Below are 20466 nucleotides of genomic sequence, written 5' to 3' on the forward strand. Positions count from 1 at the left end.
TCACATTTTATTATAACTAAAACCAATAAAATACCATAAGATGGACTTCAGGACCCTAAGAAAACCGAAACCAATAACTAGACAACACTGAACAGCATATTGTCACCTAAAAAAAGGTTACTGGCACACCAAGGTATTCAATTCGGGGGGGGGGGGGGGGGAGTGTGAGTGTGAGTGTGTGTGTGTGTGTGTGTGTGTGTGTGTGTATGTATATATATATATATATATATATATATATATATATATATATATATGCTTTATGTAAATAAAAAAAAAATAATAAGGTGGAATGCTTACGTAGGCTGAATCAAGTGCCTAATTCACAGAAACAGAGTCCCCTGTAAGACTTATCTGCCACATCCAGTACGCTATAGACACAGTATATGGCATTTAACTGTACTGAATACCTATTCTCACAGACGCTTATTCCAATGAAAAATAGGCATAATGTTTTGTGTGACTCCACGTTTGGGACTATGGTCACTGTGCTGAAACTTTTTATATTTTCAGTAGTGGGAGTGAAGATTTTGCGCACATCATAGACGAGCCATGATACTCCCTGTTTCGGGTGTTCACACCATGTTCCCAAGTCAGCAAAAAAAAAAATTCATTTTATTAGAGTCTGCAGATCACATTATGTAGGAAGTTGCCCCTCTAAATTGTGTACCAAATAAGATGCGCAGAGACTAAGTATCCCTTACTAATGTACAGGGGCTTACTTTAACAATCCCAAGGTGCTCTATTTGTGGTAGTGTGGCCGAGCATCCTTAGGCTCATCAGAGGGGAGTGTTAAGCATTTGTTGCACACAGAGTCAATAAATGAGACACACTCAATAAGGAAATCGAATAACAATTTAGAAAAATAACAGATTTTTACATTAAATTAAACACCAAGATCTACAACATTAGGTAAGAGATTTTTAGAAACACAGAACATACAGCTGTCAGATTTAAAGAATGAGTCTCTAAAGCGGTAGTGTTAACCTTTGGGAGAACATACACTGCATACAAGTGCTTGAAATTGAGTCAAAGGGTTGTTCTTCTCGACTTAGATTAAGCAAGGGCCAAGGTCCCTTAAAAAAACAGCAGTTTTGGTTTACCTGCCCTGGTGTGTCCGTTTGCAGAGGTGCTGATTGCAAGGGTAGCCACGATCGCTACCGCTGAAGTCAATGGGAAACCCTGTAACCGAAAATGGCTGTAAGTGGGGTCTGGGGGGCTAGTCTGGCAGAACCCAAAGGAAGGCTCGGTTCTCTGGAGCGAGGGTGTACCGTCGATAGGTTAGGACTCGGGCTGTGGGGCTCGGGTGCAGAGGTGTTCTGTAGGCGGGATGCTTGCATTGGAGGCTCTCACTTTTAAGGTTGACCGGGAGATGGGGATGAAACAGGCCAGCAGAGCCACTCTCGACGACGGCTTCTCTGGTGCGAACGTCCCACGTCGGTAGGTTGGTCTTGGTGATGTTGGTGTCCAGGCTGGACATTAAACAAGCCCCGGCTGCTGCAAGGGCTACATTACCACGGGTTTTGGTGCAGGGTGGCTCCTGGAGTGTCCAAACTTGGTATGGCGACTGCTCTGACATTCTGGTGCACAGAGACCTCCTCCTGGGATGTTGTCTCAGTGGACCCGAGGGCCAGCAGAAAGGTGTCCAAGGGCCGATGCAGTTGGTGCCTGCAGGCAAGTGGCTTCTCTACTCTAAGGAAGATGCTGGCTGGTTTGCAAAGTACTGACAGCCCTTTAGGGCTTTTGGAGGATGTACGGTCTTTGAGATTGCCGAGACCAGAGCATGCAGGGTTTGGCACCAAGTGCACAGTTCTTGTGTTCTTCATCTCTTCTTTGTCCTTCTTAGTCTTTCGTCCAGTAAATCAGAGTTCCTGGTGTCAGATGGGCCATGTAAATACTGAATTTAGGGGCGTTAAAGTGAGTAAAGGGTAGTAGGCAACGGCCTTCTTAACCTTGGGGTCACTGCACTTCCTGTGGGGAGTGGGCATAACCCTGTACCAGAGTTACCAATTTCACCAAAAGCAAAATGGTGCACATAATGTAGCATACCTTAGCGGTGTGACTAGCCTGGCGCAACACACCTACTAGCATAGCTAATTTCCCGCCTGTTCTGGTGCCAAATGGCCTTGATCCGCTAAATCAGTATTCATCCTGTTGGAGGAGGTGTGAACACCTTCCTTTGGAGCAGGCATTGTTTCTGGACTCAGAGTTTGGGCGCTCACCTGCAGGGGTCAGAAACTTTAATGTGGTGGCAGGCTGGACGATACCAATCAGCCAGCACACTAGACAATGTAGGGTTTTTGGAGGGCACCTCTATGGTGCCCTCTTGGTGCATGTCATAATAAATGTTGTACTGCCAACAGTATAGGTTTATTAAGACAAGGTGTTTGATACTAAACACCATAGGTTTCAGTAAAGCCATCATGTAGGTTGGGAACTCGTAATAACCAGTGCCTAGTACATATATTTAAGATGGCTTCCCTGTTCACTTGTACCATCTAGTAATTGAACTAGACAGCACAGGGACATATTTGCTTATGCAGATATGCCCTTACATATAATATAATGCACTGTAACTTAGGGCTACAAGGCCTGCTGTAGGGGTGACTTAAATGTATTACATGCAGTGACTTTGGCATGGCACACAGCGAGTGTCCCAAGTCGTGTTTCACTCATGGTTTTCACCACGACACAAAGTCTGCAATGGCAGGCTGCATGTGATTTGTATGGGGGTCATTTAGGGTGGCATAATATATGCTGCAGCCCTTAGGAACCCTCTTCTGTAACCACGCCCTAGGTACCAGGGATACCACTTACTAGGGACTTACAGGGGTGCCAAAGTGCATGCAAATTGTGTGTCAATTTGACCATTTTACATTGTTTCAAGGTAAGAGCACTGGCACGGAGTTCTGGTTAGAAGGGATCCCAGTACCCCTCAGTGGAAAAACATCAGTATCAGTGGCAAAAAGTGGGGGTGACCTTGACAAAAAGGGGCACTTCATTACACATCACATTTGCTTAAGTTACAAAATGGCAGCCAAAGCAATAAGATTTACTCTTAACAGGAAAGCCGCTTTAGTTGGACAGTTTCAGATTTCTGAACCTCCATAGGTTTCAAAGTCAAATTTTGAGATTTTTAACCTTGCTCTCTGGTGTATTTCTTCAAAAACACTAAACAGATTTAGACCAAATCATAAATAGCACATAGATTCCAGAGTCATCTAGGTTCTTGCCATGTTTGCTGCTGATCTATCTTCTCTTTTAATTATTTAGCCTTGGCTAAATACTAAATGAGAAAAATGTGTTTTGGGACCCTATCCATTTAACTATCGATCGCTTATCCACCTCTGACCAATCTCTCTAGGACTGACTAGGAATAGACTACAGACTTATTTTACATTTTCATGCACATTCCTCAAATAGAGGAAAAATTACTAGGGAAACTAAAAAGCTTTGTGTTTCTCAGGACTAACCAAGTTAACCACAGAGGCTTATCGGCGTACTAACATATGAAAACAGTCATTTGGCAGTCAACAGTTACTTTAAAGTTATAGTTAAGTTTGGCATTGTATAGCAAAAGCAGTGTGTTTTATAGTAACTTTGGAACCATTTGATGAATCTGTATGGAAAAGTAATTCCCTGCAACATATGCATCAAGTGTAAAGCCCTTGGCTGCTTACAACACCTTTCACTTAGGCTGGTGCCAAAAATAACAGAAAAAACACAACTGAACAATGTTGGTAAATGAAAAGGAATGGTTTCTTAACTGTAATTCCAATTCTCTCTCTTGGGAATCTCCATTGAAGTTATAAGCACTGAATAGTCCCGCACACGTGCGGGGATCCCAGAGCTCGTTTTAAAATATGTCTTCTTAAGTGCAGATGTTTTCCTTTCCTTAGAAAGGCCTGCAGAAACACTTCAGAAAAGAACATTGTGCAGCCCATAATAAAGGCTATAACAGCCAATTTCTACAGATTGCATTTAAAATGGGTAATGAATACCAATGTGTGGCTCGGAGGAGGAGCTTCCACAGGTTTTGGTAGAGGTATTGGTGCTGGAGGTGGAAGAATCGCTGAAAGTGAAACAGGCGCTGGAAGTGGAGGCCATAGAGATGATGCAGGCAGAGGGGTAGGAGAGTCTGGCAGCACTATAGGTGATAATGGCAGACATCAGTGCCTTGATTGTTTGGCCTTTTCCGCTGGTCTGGGTGGTCTTGGCGTTGACATACTCGTCCACGTCGACCTTCTGCCCCTCAACGTCTTAGTATCCTCAGACGTCAACTTTCTAAGTCTCAACGTCGACCTTCACCTCCTCTTCAATGTCGATCCAGCCCTTGATGGTGAATATGTAGGTATGGTACCTTGTCTCAACGTCGATGCTTTCGACGTCGACCTGAAACGACATTGGTTTTGGCTGTGCTTCTCTTTTTAGGTCTCGCGCCTGCGATGCATATGGCGAAGCCATATGCATCGCGCAGGTGCGATACTATAGTTGCGGAGTCTGCTTCCCAGGAGACAGAGACTGGCGCGCGCACGCTCAGGAAAGCGATCGGAGCCGGCCGCGCGCGCGCGTTCCCAATCTCCTGTCTCTCTGGGAAGCACACAAGCAAGCCCAGCAAGCCCCGCCAAGGCATCACGAGCACGTCCCAGCCCGGGGTGCCAGTCTTTATTAGTTCATGGTGTGCGCTGCGCAAGCACCTTTTATATTTGAATTAACAGACCGTAAGGATGCTCCCTCTATAAGAAACATTACTATTGACTTGCCATTCCTTCGGCGAGCTGGCCCCTCCGGCCGCGCAGAGCGGGGGCGGCGCCCGAGGCCCCTGGCTGTCAGGAGACGGCCAGTTTACGTCTCCCGTCCAGCACAGGAAAAGGATGCACTCTCGGGCCATGTGCGGCCCGAGATAAGACGCGGCTTTCAGTGCTCCAGCCTTATCAGGCCTTCCTGCTTCGGCGCTGGGCAGACCTGGCCTCGGCGGCAGGGACCAGGGCCTCCTCCGAGACGGAGCAGCCGCCAGGAGCACCCCGAGGCCGCCGCCGCGGTCCCCTACTCCATGGACACCCCGAAACACCCACCGCGCCCCATAACGTGACTCCACCAGGTGACGCGGGGACTATTCCTTCTGCAGAGCAAGGGCCGTTTCGTTTGTATTATTCAACGAATTGTTATATGCCAACGGATGAATTGCCCCCCCTCGACGTAATATTTGCCCAGGTGCACCCGTACATAGGGCGGATGTACCAGGAGACACCCAGGCACAGACAGCCACGCCCCATACGCGTGAAGTCTGCAGCAGCACAGTACCTGACCAGGGCGAACATCTATGTTTTCCATCCCACAAACATAATTTTGTATAAAATGACAGAACAACACTGCTCCTACCAGCACAAAAAGGTTAAGATTTAAGGTAGGGAAATTATGTTTTCATATCTCGCCCACATATAGGCACTACCAATGTTTACAGCGTCAGCCCATTATCATTGCTTGGCTCTCTTGCCGATCTCATTTGCTGGCTTCTTAATCAATAGCTTTCTTTCCTCCACTTGTGTTTCTGCCTCTTACCATCCTTTTGATTTGGTAACTTACGCCAGGGCTTTATTTTTTTCCCTTCTACTTTTCCTTGCTCTCCCCTCTCCATGCACTTTACCTGTTGCACTCACTCTTGCTCAGCTCACACGTTGCTTCCACCCTGTCAAGTTACACTTTTTTCCCCACTCATATCTCCTCTGCTCCCCCATCCCTCTCTATTTACCGTTCCTCTACGCTCGCTGAGCACTCCCCACCCCTCCCTATTTGATTATATTTCAGACGTCCCAGCAGCTGCAATTTGCTGCTGGGCTGCTCCTCTCAGCAGCGTTTCATATTATTTTTTACTTTAGCGGTCCAAGATGACCGAACGCCATCTTGGAACGGTGCATTAAAAAAAGGGGGAAAACATTTCAGTTGTAACAAATGTACACATGCCTGGCGGTCCATGCGTGAGTACATCACCACGCTCGGGTCACTAGTGCATTATGATGCATACATGCGTGTGAATGATGACTCGGGCACCTATACATCTTCAGTCTGTGTGTGTGTAGGGGCAGTGTGTGAGTGTGCAGGGGCAGTGTGTGAGCAGCCCTACCAGCAAGGGGTTGCTGCAGCACTAAAACTCCACCAGAGGCAGCAGTACCAGCCCCAACAACACAAGCAGCAGGGACACCACCAAAAGCAGCAGCACCGCTGTAGCTCCACTAGAAGTACCACCACTGACAGCAGGAGGACCACCACTACCTGCAGCAGAAAAAGTCTCTGCAGTAAAACAACCACTACCAGTAGCACCACCAGCAGGTCTAGCAGCTGCAATACTAGTGCAATCAATACCACGCGTTACCAGCACCACCAGTCAAAATACTACAGCAGCAGCAACACCACCACTGCCATACACACAGGGAAACCGCCACTGCCGTGCACACACGGACACCACCACTGCCATACACACACACGGACACCACCACTGCCATGCACACACGGACACCACCACTGCCATGCACACGGACACCACCACTGCCATGCACATACGGACACCACCACTGCCATGCACATACGGACACCACCACTCCCATACACACACGGACACCACCACTGGCATGCACAAACGGACACCACCACTGCCATGCACACATGGACACCACCACTCCCATACACACACGGACACCACCACTGCCATGCACACACAGACACCACCACTGGCATGCACACACAGACACCACCACTGCCATGCACACACGGACACCAACAAAAAAAAATTATGCAAAGCATTGTTATTTACAATGCCAGCAACTCAAACTTAAATGCTGCGAGACCTATTGCATTGCAAATGCTTGTTGTATCTCCAATGCCAGGAGTCCTCAGAGGAAGGTGGACTGACCCGGTCCTCACTCTGGATCTCAGTCCTTCAGACTACGCCTGCTGCCTGTATCGCGCCTATATACCATGGAAGTGAATCTTCTCCTGGCATTTTGACTAATTACAAAAAAATTGTCAGAAACAGGCAGAACCACACAGGGAGAGATGAAATCTGATAAATGAATCAGTTTTCAAAAAGTTCCTAGAAAGATTTTGAAAGAAAAAATGCCAAAAAGAGTCTGCGCTTAGTGTTCCTATCCTGTCATCAGAAGCTAGAAAAAGGAAATGATGCAATTGCCACCTGCTAGGCATGATGGGATACTGGTTGTCTCTGGTTCCTTAAAGGCACAGATGCCGTTTTGGCATTCACATAGTGGCAGCCAATAGGGCTAAAGCACAAGTTACTACTTGTGTAACGATATATCTGTAAGAGATATTAGTTCGTGATAGATTCCTTACCTTAGAATATCCCCAGGCGTCAGACAGGATCCGGAAGGTTTTTCGTCAGCAGTACCCCTGCGCGTCGGTAGGTGGCGTCGTGAGGCTCCGCGTCCGTCACTGGCGTCGTAGGCGCCGAGATGACGTCACGGAGACTACTTAGGCGCCACCCATGCGCGCAGACATCAGTTCTATACACGACTTTCTGCGCCAGGAACGCAGAGCCATGCAAGAAACTGACCACTGGTGCCATGAAACTAGGGCCCTGAAAGGGATGACCTTAACCCTAGAAATCAGTTCGCAGAACGGGGAGGATGGGTGGGGCAGTAAGGAATCTATCACTAACTAATGTTTCTTACAGATTTATCATTACACAAGTAGTAACTTGTGCATCTGAAAGAGACACACTAGTGATAGAATCCTTACCTTAGAATAGATACCCCAGCAATACCAAACCCGGTGGTGGGTCTCCGAACAAGATTACAGCAGAAAGTCCCGGAGAATAGAACGGCCAAAGAAGCCGTCTCTCCGCACTGGACTGTTAAGGCAATAATGCTTGGTAAGAGTGTGCAGCGAGGCCCATGTAGCTGCCTGTAAAATGTCCTGCAAGGGAACGCCACGTCCCAAGGCAGTAGTGGCTGCTGTTGCCTGGGTAGAATGGGCACGCAGTCCCACAGGAGGCTCCTTCTTAGCCAATGAGTAACATGCTATGATGCACAGAACGACCCACCGAGAGATGGTCCGTTTGTGCACGGCCCAACCTTTTTTGGCGCCCACGTAGCCAACAAAGAGCTGGTCATCCAACCGGAACGGTTGTGTGCGCTTCAGATAGAACGAAAGCACATGTTTTGGGTCCAGACGGTGGAACATTTCTTCCTCTTTCGAAGGATGAGGAGGCAGAAAGAAGGTGGGCAAAGTGAGGGTCTGCCCGATGTGGAAGGGCATGACAACCTTTGGCAGGAAAGAAGGATGGGTCTTTAAAACCACCTTGTCCGGATGAACAGAAAGGAAAAGAGGTTTAGAAGGAAGAGCCTGGAGCTTACTCACTCTTCTGGCAGAGGTGATAGCTACCAGGAAAGCCATCTTGAGAGTGAGAAGACATAAGGGAGAGTTATGAAGGGGCTCAAAGGGAGCGCACATCAGATAGGTCAAGACAAGATTTAAGTCCCATTGAGGCATTATGAAAGGCATGGGAGGAAACGTGTGTGTAATGCCTTTGAGGAAAGGATTAACAACCGGGGACTTAAAAAGAGAAGGCTGATCTGGAAGCCGTAGAAAGGCAGAGATGGCCAAAAGATAACCTTTGATAGTGCCCAGAGCAGAGCCCTGCTGGGCCAAAGAGAGAAGGAACAAAAGAACCTCTGAAAGAGGGGCAGAAAGGTGATCGACAACTTTGGCTGTGCACCATGCCACAAATTTGTTCCACCTGCAGGGATATACCGTTTTAGTGGAGGGATGCCTGGTTGCCAGAATGACATCACAGACTTCGGGAGGAAGATCGAAAGCTGTCAACGGTCGCCGCTCAATCTTCACGCATGGTGGTGGAGGCTGGACAGGTTCGGGTGGAGTACCGTCCCCTGCTGCTGCGACAGAAGTTCCTCCCGAAGAGGAAGTCGGATTGGGGGATCGAGCGCCATGCTGAGCAGCTCGGGATACCAGCATTTTCATGCCCAATCCAGACTTGGGCCCGGTCCCGCCAAATCTTCTTCAGCACTCTGGGCAGAAGTGGTATAGGCGGAAAGGCGAACAACAGACCGCAACTCCACTCGCGACGAAAAGCGTCACCGAGCGAGTGGAAATTACAACGCGCAGAACTGATGACATTGCGCGTTCTCTTTGGTGGCGAATAGATCTAACCAAGGCTCTCCCCACTGCAGAAAGAGACCTTGTGCCACGTCTGAGTTCAGACGCCATTCTTGATCTATCATGCACATGTGGCTGAGTTTGTCCGCCGTGGCGTTCAGAGAACCTGCCAGGTGTTGAACCACCAAGGTAATGCCTTGATGTTCCAGCCATGTCCAGAGGCGCAGAGCCTCCTGACACAGAGTCCACGACCCCACCCCGCCCTGTTTGTTGCAATACAATCATGAACACCTGCACTACACTTCCCCGGACAGAGGGAAGGAATGCTTTCAGTGGAAGACGGATCTCCCGAAGCTCCAAAAGGTTGATATGGAGCCGGGACTCCACTGGAGACCAGAGGCCTCTGATCTCCGCCTCTCCCAAGTGGGCGCCCCATCCCGGAAAGGGACGCATCCATCACCACTGTGTGCTCTGGTTGGGAAAGGGAGAGGGATCTGCTATTGACACAATCGTGATTCGTGAGCCACCAATGCAATTGTCGTGCAGTGCCCTCCGAGATCTGGACATGATCAGACAGGTTGCCCTGATGCTGTGCCCACTGGAACTTCAGGTCCCACTGCAGAGCCCGCATATGCCAGCTGGCATGTTGCACTAGCAGGATGCCGGAGGCCATCAGGCCCAGGAGCCGGAGGGTCATCCGGACGGAGACCCAGGATAGAGGCTGAAAGATTGGAATCAAAGCCTGAATATTCCGGACTCGCTTTTCAGGAGGATAAACCCGAAACTGCGTTGAATCCAGGACCGCTCCGATGAAGGGAAGCTTCTGAGGGGGACTCAGGTGAGACTTCAGCACGTTGATGGAGAACCCCAGCAAATGCAGGAGGTCGGAGGTGGGAGACGACTGCCTGGGACGAGCCCGCCTTCAAACAACCAGTCGTCGAGGTAGGGGAAGACTGGAACCCCTGATCTGCACAGATGAGCTGCGACCACCGCCATCACTTTCGTGAACACCCGAGGGGCACTGGTAAGGCCGAAGGGGAGCACGGCAAACTGAAAATGCTCTTGGCCTACCGTGAACCTCATATAACGCCGGTGGGCCGGCAGGACGGGGATATGAAAATATGCATCCTGCAAATCCAACACTACCATCCAGTCTCCAGGTTCGAGGGCAGCCAAGGCCTGAGCCAGAGTCAACATCTTTTTTTTTTTTTATATAGTAAATTTTTATTGTTGCTCTGGGCGCATCTTCTGAGAATATCGGAGGACACGGGCTGGCGTCAACATTAAGCCAGTATCCGTCAGTACCGCAACTTTTCTTTTGCCCATTAGGATTATTCACATTTCAAAAACGACAGTACAGTTTTAACCAAAGCTGGTGACGAATGTCAATGTAATAAGAAAAAACATCCCCTCAAAAAAACAGCTCCTACTATGCCCATCCCCCCGCCCCCCCACCCCAAAGACCATCTTAACCTTTGCTGTCAAAGTTACATCCGCCAGGAGAAAAACAGGGTCCAACAGTAAGACATTTAACAGGCCCAATCTCCGTCTCCACCTTTGGGCGTATATCATACATCAAGTATAACAAAGTTCTCCTTCAGGTCCCATGTGCGTTCACTCTAGTCCGTGGTATTGCCTCCACTTAGTCCATACTCTCCGGAACTTTTTGGGGCAGCCCTGGCTTTATATGTCACTCTCTCGGCCGCCATATAGAGGTCAAGCCCCCTCCTCCATTCCTCTAAGCCTGGCGGTTTGGCCGCTCCCCAGCGCCGAGCAATGTCTCTCTTGGCCACCACAAATGCCAGCACTAGGAATATGATCAAAGGGCGGGCCAAGTCGACTTCAGTCGTCAACCCCAACAGAGCTAGTTTTGGGTCACGTGGTAGAGTAGTTCCCAGGACCTCATCCAATTCCCCGAATATGTCCTCCCAGTATTCCTGTATGATTGCACAGCCCCAAAGTATGTGGTAGAAGTTCCCCTCTGGTTGGTGGCATCTAAGGCATGCAGTGTCCAGGACCTTCCCCATTCTGTACAGTCGCACCCTGGTGTAGTAAGCTCTATGCAACACCTTCAGCTGTATGAGACGGAGTCTGGACTTAATCGCCACCTCACGAGGGTGCATAAGAACCATCTCCCAGTCCAGGTCTTCCATCTCCCCCGTGTCTGCCTCCCATTTGTTTCTCAGGTCTTGTAGGGCTCCCAGTGTGTTATTGGTTAGTGTTCTGTACGTGAGGGACACCGCTGCCCTCCCTATTTGCTCTTGCAATAACCTACCCTCTAAAGGGGCGTATTCTGGGATGTCTGCCAGAACAATGTTCTGTGCCCTCCAGGCGTGCCTTAGCCGTGTGTATCTGTAATACTGAGTGTTATGTAGGCCAAAGTCTCCCTGTAAGGCTCGGAATGTCTTCAGGTCTCCCCTAGCAATCACGTCCCCTATGGTCGAAATGCCAATGTCATCCCACTGCCCAAAGCCTGTCAGTTTGTGAAGTTCACCCAACCACTTACAGTGCCATAGTGGCGTCTGTCGGGTGGGCCGTTTGTCCCAGCCCATGCGTTTGGTCGCCCTAATCCATGCCGTCAACGTGATTCTGGTAGCAGGCAGAAGGTGCTTCCCCCCTGGACCTCCATATAAGTAGTACAGAACGTTCTTGTGAGACCATTTTGATCGTTCTAGTGCATAAGTGGGGTGATCTATTGCTGCATGTAACCATTCATTTATCGGGGTAAGGTGTTCCGCCCAATAATACGCCTCCAGGTTGGGAAGGGAGATCCCACCACTGTACTGGTGGCGTTGCAGTGTGGTCAAGGCTATTCTCGGGTGTTTCCCCAACCATAAGAATGTTCGTAGATCCGCGTGGATTTTAGGCAAGGTCGTAGGAGGGAGCGGGTAATATTCATTTTGCAGCGCATAGAGGAATTTCGGGAGCAGAACCATTTTATAGAGCGCTGCGCGCCCTAATAAGGTGAGCGGGAGCTGCCTCCACCGGTCCATTTCTAATTTCGCACTTGCCATGATGCGGGTCACGTTATTATTAAGGGAAAGTGTCTCGTCTAGCGTAATGAATACCCCCAGGTACTGGAATCCCTCTGTGGTGTGAATGAGGAGTTCCGGCAGGCAATCCCTTCGTTCTCGGCCCTGTGGGTCATAGAGAATCGATTTATGCCAATTAATGGTATGACCCGCCCTCGCTCCGAAGTCATCCAACTCTTTGAACAGGGCCGGGATCGTGGCATCCGGCTCCGTCACAAACAGCAGGACGTCGTCCGCGTATAGCGAAATTTTTTCCTGGGTAGCTTCCGAGCCACCCCAGGTGAACCCCCTAATACCCTGATTCTGTCGGATCCGGATTGCTAGAATTTCTATCGTCAATGTGAATAGAAGGGGGGACAGTGGGCACCCCTGGCGCGTTCCTCTGTTGAGGGACAGTCGTCCATTTACCCTCACTCGTGCCCTTGGGGTGGCGTATAGGAGTCTAATCCATTGTAAGAACTTAGGGCCAAAGCCGAACCTCCATAGCGTCTCAAACAGGAAGGGCCAATGAACTGCATCGAAGGCCTTTTCTGCATCCAATGAGAGGAACCAATGGGGCTCGCTCCTCTCTCGGACTTCCTGCAGCCAGTTATGTGTGCGGCGGAGGTTTAATTTGGTTGCCCTGTCCGGAAGGAACCCAGACTGGTCCGCATGCACACACTCAGAGATCACCCTCCGCAGGCGTCTCGCAAGGACCGTGGCCAGAATCTTCGTCTCCATATTGAGGAGAGAGATCGGGCGGTAGGAGGCACACATGTCTCTGGGTTTACCCTCCTTGTGTATAGGGACAATCGTGGCCGTGGCCAGATCAGGTGGCAGGCTTGCCTTTTGGAGTGCCTCAACAAAGAGCTTTTTAATATGGCGTTGCAGCAGGTCCGCCGTACGTTTGAAGAATTCCGCTGGGAAGCCGTTGGGTCCCGGCGTTTTCCCCGGCTTCAGGGACGCAATTGCCTCAGCAATTTCCTCTAGTGTAATCTCTGCTTCCAGGTCCGTAGCGTCCTCCTTGGACAGTGTTGGGACCTTCATGTCGCATAGATAGTGGTTGGCTTCAACCTCGCCCCCCAAGTCTCTAGCTCTATAGAAATCTTCATAGTACATGGCAAAGGCCTCTGCTATGGCCTCGTCCGTACAGGCTGATCTGCTCCCCGTAACTTCAATCCTGTCTACCCAGCGTGCCGCCCTTTCTCTCCTGCTCAGCCATGCCAAAAGTTTACCGGATTTATCACCCACATCGTATAGGCGGTGGAGTGTCGCCAGTGCCTGTGTGCGTGCTTCCCCAGTGACGAGTTCTCTATAGTGCCTTTGTGCGTCTAGCAATTTCCTAAGAATTTTTCCCTTCCTTCCCATGGTGATATTCTGCTTCAAGGGCTAAGATCGAGACCTCCTCATTCGTGACCGCGTGGTGTAACTCTTTCCTGGCCGCCCCCAGTCTGCTGTTTATACGATCCCTAAGAACTGGCTTAAGTGCTTCCCAGAGTGTGATCCCTGACTCCACTGAGCCCTCGTTCTCAGCCACATACACCTTTATGTCTGCTCTAATCCCCTTCAATATATCCGGTGTTTGCAGGTCCCATGCCGTGAGGTGCCATTCCCTGGTCTGTCCCCCCCTCCCACGTCCCAGGTGTACCGACAGGGGGGAGTGGTCCGAGATTCCCCGTGCTTTATATTCCGCTAAGTCATTGACCGTAATCTCTTGCCTAGAGGTAAATATGTAATCCAGTCTGGAAAAGACCCTGTGGGCCCCGGAGTAAAAGGAGTAGGCCTCCTGTGTGGGGTGGAGCCATCTCCAGACATCAGTGAGGCCCAAAGTGTGCATCTGTCGAGCCAGCGCCGTGTCGTGTCCCGCCGTACGTGGGGTCCCCGATCTGTCCCTTGTGGCACACATTACATCATTGAAGTCCCCCCCCCCTATCTGGATCGTATCTGCCGTGTCCAGAAGGATAGCAGTGACTGCAGCGAGGGTGCGCGCCTGGAGCTTCGGGGGGGCATAGACTGAGACTATTGTGTACCTACGCCTCCTCCATGTTCCCTGTACTCCTGCATACGTCCCCTGGGGGTCTAACCATGTACGAGTGATGGCGAACTGTGTGGATTTTGTAACGAGGATTGCAGCCCCCCTGGAGTCCGCCGTGTAACCCGAGTGCGCAAGCACCACATGCCTGCCCCTTGCTATAAAGGCGCACTGGGTGCCTCTTAGGTGGGTTTCCTGGAGCAATATAATGTCTGGTGCCAGCCTTTTTAGATAGGCATTGACTAGGCCCCGTTTGATCTTTGACCCCAGGCCATTCACATTCCAAGATAATATTGTGACGCCTGTGTCACTCGTGTGGGTGTGATCTAGTGTATCTGCCATTGCGTGTTCTCCTCATATATCCAGGTAGGGCTCCCGAGGTGATGTGGTATAAGGTGCGTAGTGGCATGTAGTCGCTGTTTCTCAACTTGCTTCCCCCTCCCTTCCCAACTCCCCTGTTCCCCCAACTCACAATTGCAAAAAACCCATGTATTCCCCCACTCCCCCACCCCACCTCCCTCCCCTTCCAGTCGCTCCCTTTCCAGGGACCTAACCATCGGCAGGAGAAGGTCTGTCGCCCTCCCACCTTTCCCTCCCATCATATACCAAACAACTGAAAGAACAAGAAAAACAACATAGAAAGGCGTGCCAACTTGCGCGTTCCCGTCACCGGGCTGCTATCTCAATGTCCCCCGGAAGTCCATGCTCATGATTGAGAGTCTTGGGTGTCCGCCACGGGATCCAGTCCCGATGAGTCCTGTTCCAGTAGCTGCATCTCGGCGACCAGGGGGTGGACCGATTCGGCCCGACTGTTCTCTCCGTCTCCCCCGGAGCCATGCCCCTCCGAATCTTCATCTTCGTCGCCCTCCGATCGGATACCATTCCGTAGGCTGCTGAACCTGGAGCCCGAAGAGTTGTTATTGTTTGGGGACGTTGATCTGCCCCCTCTCCTCCCGCTAGCGCCGCGGGTCTGATAGGGCGTCGCTGGTTTACGTCCCCTGATCTTTCCGGATCGTCGTCTTCGTGGTATCGGCTGTTCCCATCGCGTCCTTTCCCTCAGCGATCTGTCCATGGCGTCTCTGCCCGCTGTTTCCCTACTGTTCAAAATGGGGCGTTCCTCTAGCCATTGCCAGGCATCCTCCGGGCACGTGAAGAAGATGGTTTTGTCTTTATAGATGACTTTAAGTTTCGCCGGGAAAAGGAGCATGTAGTCCAATTTCAAGGCACGTAGCTTCAGCTTTACCGAGTCGAAGGAGCGGCGTTGTTTGGAGACCTCCTGGCTATCGTCCGGGAAGATCATAATCGTGGCATTTTCGAACCGGATCTCCCCCAGCTTCCTGGCTTCTCTGAGGATTAAGTCTCTGTCAGCATAGTTGAGGAATCTCGCTATGACCGGTCTCGGTCTCGCGCCCTCCGGCGGCTTGGCCAGCAGTGCCCTGTGGGCCCTCTCAATAACGAAGCAGGTAGAGAACTGAGCCGCGGGGAAGGTATTCTTTAGCCATGCATGGAGGAAGGAGGCCATATCCCTCCCTTCAAGTCCTTCTCTAAAGCCCACAAAGCGGAGGTTGTTGCGGCGGGACCTATTTTCGGCATCATCCACCTTCCATTGCAGGTGGCGATGTGAGGCCTGGAGCTCTGCCATGTCTCTCTTTAGCGCTGTGATTGACGACTCATTATCTGTTACCCTGTTCTCGGCCACTGTTACTCTCTCTGTTAAATTGCGAAAGTCCTGACGTAGCAGTGTTATCTCGGATCCCACTTCTCCGATTTTTACCTCCAAAGCAGCCCGCGATTCCTGGATGTCACTTCTAGATGCCTGGATGGCTGCCAGGAGCATTGCCGTTTCGGTGAGCGGTCCAGGCGTGTCCGGCCGCTGGTCCACGTGTGGTCTCGACGTTGCAAAGTTGTCCATAGGGCCTTGCTTCGTCGGTTTAGGGAGCGGATCTCATTTCCCCATGACTTCCCCCGCTGTAGGATCGGCTGTGATTCTGTCTTGATCCCTATTGCCGCCAGCGACTTGTTGTAGGTGAGCGCCAGTATCCCTGGCGCTGTTCCAAGCACGTTGATACTGTTCCCGGGTGCAGCCGCTAGGTCAGGTGTAGCTCTTGGGGGGGGGGGGGGTGAGTGTCGCGTGACCTTTGTTTTGCACCTCAAGTCCCCCGTTGAAGCACCCTGTCCCGTCCCGTCCCGCCGCCAGGGAGGCTTCTATGGCAGATTCAGCTCCCCAGGTGCTGCGGGTGGCGTTCCTGCTGTGGTGCTCGGAGTGGTCGAGGCGTACTCTTCCGCCTGTGGAGGACCGCGGTGGGGTGCCTGCTGGGGAGTCGCTCCTCTCGCCGTCTCCCGAATAGCGCTTATCACTCCTCGCGCCGCCCGCTGTGTGGTGTTCTGCGTCCGTTCCGCGGGACAGAGCGACCCCTGATGTCCTGAGTTCGCCCCCGGGCCGGCTCCTCCGCTCTCTTCTCGACAGTAGGCCTGGGCACTGGGCCGCGCCGTAACCAGATGCAGTCCCCCCTCGTGGGCGGAGGCCATCGGCGTCTGTTGTCCTCCGCCGCTTGTCCCCGCACCCCGGGGGCTTCGCTGTACCGGAGTACCACGCACCAGGTGGGTCGGGCGCAGGGGGGGTGGGGGGGGTGGGGGGGAGGGTGTCGCAATTACAGCGGATGGCACAGTCTCGAACCCGGTGAAGATCACCGGCCCCCACCACAGGTTCCTCCCCCGGGCGGCCTCACCTCCAAGACGTCGCACCCCGATCTCCCTCTAGCCTCAAGCCTCGCTCCGCTCCACCTCGCATGGGCGAGGGAGCTTCCCCGCACCGGTTGTTCGTGCTCCTCACCATCGGGGGGGTGGGGGGGGGAGGGGGGAAAAAGCAGGTCCGGATTTCTCTCGCTCTCGGCCCCAGGCTACTGCACAACGTTGGCGTCCACCGGCGCAGTTTGCCCCACTCCTCCGAGTTTGGTCACGGCTCCATTCGGTGGCGGACGCCATCTTGGTAAAGGCGGTCGGGGCCCGACCCCGATGTCTCGGCACCGCAAGGGCTTCACTCGTCTGCCCCGGGCCGCGGGTCCGTCCCCCAACCTTTCCGCTCCTCCGCCGGTTCTCCTCCCTCACCCGGTCAGGAGTTCGCGGTCTGCTCTTCTCTCTCGCAGCCGCCTCCTATGTCGCCGCCGCCATCTTGCCTGATGTGAGCGCACCCGATCCGGTGCCGATTACGGCGGAATAACGGGAGATCCACGGCGCTGTCGGTGCCACAAAGCCAGCCCCTGATACAGCGCACTTGCACACACTGCCTGACGAGAGAGTTTTTGTCCGGGATAAGGTGGAAACGTCGGATTAGATGGCAGCCCGGCCGGAGCTCCGGCTAGACACGTCTCAGCCGGCCATGCTGCTAGCCACGCCCCCCAGAGTCAACATCTTGAACTTCTCCTTCCAGAGGAAGCAATTGACGTTACTGAGGTCCAAGATGGGGCGCAGGCCCCTTTTCTCCTTCTTGGGGACCAGAAAGTAGTGGAAATAACAACCACGTCCTACCTCTGGCCAGGAACACGCTCAATGGCCATGTGGCCAAGAGGGCTGCGACTTCCTGTTGGAGAAGCGCACATGCGGTGGAACTGAGGTGGCATGGCTGGGGGGCAGACTCGAAGGGGAGGGAGTAGCCCCTTCGAACGATTTGCAGCACCCATCTGTCCGAGGTGACAGAACGCCAGCTAGGGAGGTGCAGTCGAATCCTGCCACCCACCAGCATGAGGTGCACCCCAAAGCTCAGACTAGGAAGGCTTCTAGGCCGGTGGTGGGGGAGCGGAGGTGGACTAACCCACACACTGGCTCCCTGTCCCGCAGCGGCGGCCACCACGGCCGCGCGAAGGTTCGTTCTGCGCAGGCTTCTGGCTGAACGAACGTGTTGGGGCACCCCTTCCGTTGCCACTTGATACTTCACAAACTTTTGTTTTACAATGCATTGAGATTGCGCTCACGCGCAACTTCTTTGCGCACAAAGATCAGTTATATCTCCAGACCTCCTGGACCTCGATGGGGGGTAACTTTTGCCCCCAGCTTGGCATGTATCTGTGTGGGCCAATTCGAAACCAATTACATTCATCACCAATCTAATCTCTTCCAGGGGAACATTGTCCTCTGGAAGAGATATATAGAAGACATCTTATGTATTTGGAGGGGTCCAGAAGATGAACTGAACGAGTTCCTGACCTGGATCAACAGTCTTGACAGCTGTTTGAGATTCACATGGAATGTGGACCGGCACAAGGCGACGTACTTAGATCTGGATATACAGGCGGAGGATAACAAGTTAACCACGACTGTCCACCAGAAGCCGACAGACAAAAACTCGTTATTGCATTACAGGTCTTTTCCTCCCTGGGGCGCTACGGGATAACCTCCCGGTAGGACAATTTTTACGTTACTGTAGAAACTGCACGTCCACTGAGAGTTACCTCGAAAAAAACCGGAGGAACTCGCGACTAAACTAACTTCTAGAGCCTACCCTCGGAAAGTAGTAAAACAAGCTCGCAAACGAGCCCTCAACACCCCCAGGGAGGCCTTATTGGAAAGAAACAACAAAGAACAGAAGGAATGTATTCCGGTGGTTACTACTTTTGGCCCTTGTCCAACAAGGCTCCGTCAGATAATCAGGAAGCACTGGCATTTGCTGAGTACCACTACGATGCAAATGCCTCAGCCCAGATTTGCCTTCAAACGCTCTACCAATCTTAGAGATCGACTGGTCCACACGCGACCACCAATGGTGACCAAGGAATCAGGCACTCCGCCTGGGCATTACCCGTGTGGAGGGTGTACAGTATGCATGTTAACAAGTAAAACCAAGACGGTAACCGGATCCAATGGCAAAATATGGCATCTAAACAGGTTCAGCAACTGCAACACCAATAACGTTATCTACAGGCTAACGTGCCCGTGTGAGATGCAATATATAGGCCTCACGACGAGAAAAATCAAAACCAGAATCCAAGAACATCTGAGCATGTTAAAAGCAGGCAAACTAACCACAAAATTGGTGCAGCATTTCATCACGCACAAACACCTCCCCAGGGACCTGCGGTGGGTGGTGATGGAGAGTGATGGGAGACCAATTTAATATGGAGAGTAGATTGTTCAAGAAAGAGGCACGCTGGATTTTTGGAGAGGGCACGGATCAAAATGGTCTGAATGATGTTATTGAGTGGAATAAGATATCTCTTCATTAATAGGTATCCAGTAGAGGTCACTTATCTATTTTCCATTTCCACACATGTATTATTACTCCGGCTCAAGATGGCCGCCCTTTATTCGGCATTAATAAGCTACATCGATGCCAGTCATTCTTTCGATAATTGAGGTATGGGCAATCAAAGTCAAACGTGAATGTAGCCGAGATCAGCATCCATCATTCAGCATTTTAATAATCACCACGATAAAATCATGAGACAACACTAGTCAATACTGCCACGTGGTAAGCGCTATGGAGATGAGTACAATATGAGAGCGGCTGCAGCTAAGATATGTAGCAAAGTCTGTTACTGGTGGTGACAACAGGCTCGTAGTGGTAGTGCGGGTAACTTCTGGCTATGATACGCCTCATGTGGGAGTGGGCTCACTGCAATTTTGATGAGGGTTATAGCCATACACAGTGCTATTCGCTCCGTCTTAAGATGGCCACCCGCTTTTTTGCATGCACAAGCGTAACCGGTGTCCACCAACTCTCATGAGAAGAGGGCGTACCGGCGCACGCCGGAACAACGAGGCCGCGGCACGGCGTCTTAAAGACAGGAGCCGGTTCGAAAACCTCAACGAGGGGTGAGCGGAGGCCATTCTTCCTGCATGAATACTGGTAAGGCTGACTATATGAATCACTAAGAGGGCAGAGGCCACAGACAGGAGAGGAGCCTGTAACTTTGACTACGCGAGTGCACTGCATAGGCATATTAACCATTTATGCTTGACAGTAGTGCGTCCGATATGAAAGAAACAAGGGCGCAAATGTACCTGTAACGCAAGCCTACAAGAGGGTGTAAGAAAGCTAGGGATGTGGAGTGTGAGAGGCTTCGTTCCCCGTTTAAAAAAAAAAATGTTTTAAATAAAATTACGAGAGTTGGCTGTACAGCCATATCAGCTGCATATGTTTGGTAGCAAGGCACGCGGAGAAAAACACAGGTGCAGAGGCGCTTGGGACAAAGGCATATGGGCGTGATTACTCTGTTTTAAAAGAAATGAGATGATATGAGTGGCTGAGTAGGCCAAGATCTTTTTGATCTTTTTGAGCAGTGAGTGTGTTTTTCGCTTCTT

The 20466-nt window shown here is 51.4% G+C and overlaps 1 protein-coding gene across 1 annotated transcript in view; it reads right to left on the reverse strand.

The window, feature by feature from the left end:
• Positions 1-20466, reverse strand: part of TSC2 (TSC complex subunit 2) — a 279890-nt gene that overhangs the window by 69353 nt on the left and 190071 nt on the right. The window lies entirely within an intron of this gene.

The sequence above is a fragment of the Lissotriton helveticus genome, chromosome 10 (assembly GCF_964261635.1).
Source record: "Lissotriton helveticus chromosome 10, aLisHel1.1, whole genome shotgun sequence".
Lineage (NCBI taxonomy): Eukaryota > Metazoa > Chordata > Amphibia > Caudata > Salamandridae > Lissotriton > Lissotriton helveticus.